Source organism: Aplysia californica, unplaced genomic scaffold (assembly GCF_000002075.1).
Source record: "Aplysia californica isolate F4 #8 unplaced genomic scaffold, AplCal3.0 scaffold00578, whole genome shotgun sequence".
In the NCBI taxonomy this organism is placed as follows: domain Eukaryota; kingdom Metazoa; phylum Mollusca; class Gastropoda; order Aplysiida; family Aplysiidae; genus Aplysia; species Aplysia californica.
This window is the reverse complement of record NW_004797848.1, coordinates 269651-270805: the sequence shown is the minus strand read 5'-3', so window position 1 is coordinate 270805 and position 1155 is coordinate 269651.

The following is a 1155-nucleotide window of genomic DNA, read 5'->3' as shown; positions in this document are numbered from 1 at the left end:
TTCTTCTTCTTCTTCTTCTTCTTCTTCTTCTTCTTCTTCTTCTTCTTCTTCTTCTTCTTCTTCTTCTTCTTCTTCTTCTTTTTCTTCTTCTTCTTCTAGAACGTGTTAGATAGGACAGCTATAAGACTGTCATATCTGACAAAGGATAACATGACATGGCGCAGAATTTGAAACCAGGACCAGGAAGATTATGCTATTGACAGCAACAAGGAAGTGTGCGTATAATATACTGTGAATATTGTCAGCTCTGTTTCTATACTGGTAGTTATCGCGAGCAGTTATGTAATACAACCTAACCCGGTTGATAGTTCTAAATCCAGACTGACAACCACAGTTATTTGTTCAGTTTGATTTGATAAGAGTTTTACGTAACGTGCAACACATTTAAGTCATATAAGTGTCGAGGATTAGATGTTCTACAAGAGAGTATCAAATACAAAAAGAAAAGAGAAGAGAAAAAGACAACGGATTTTTTATAGGGAAGGAGCAAACCACAGCAGAGCACCCGCGAACCACCCACGTATGGAAACCACACGTATTGGGATGATTGAAAAGTACCAGAAATACATTTGTAGGTCATACTTCTTTCCATTATATCCGATTTCATTTCTTGCATGCTGTAAAGAGTCTGGCTCTGTGAGATAATACAAGGGCTTGGTTTTACAAGCAGAACTTCCAAACCTGTACACATGAAATGTTGTTGTTGTTCTTATGGAAGGAAGAAGTTGTTTGTACCTTCAGCAGCAAGAGAAGGTTGTCGACGAATAAATCGAACAGATTCCGCTCAACAAATCTCCACAGGTTGTTATTCCTTTTACAAATCTGCTCAGTCTTCACTCAGCTGAAAACACTGTGCCCAGGATAACTACTGGGTTTTTTATGTGTTTTAAAAATTATTTTTGTTGATGTGTTTTTTCGTTTTTTGTCTGGGGTTTACTTTTTATTTTCTGAATGTTAATGCTTTTCTTTTTAAAAGAAGAATAAGAATGCGCTTAACAAACACGCAGTTGAAAAACTTGAATTTTTTTTTATAGCTTCAAGTTGATTGTTCTAAAAACAATGGGATTTTTAAAATTACAAATGCAGAATAACAAATAACGCATATGTTATTTATTCAAAAGGTGTTGTCCTGTAATGAGCAATATACTCCCCCCC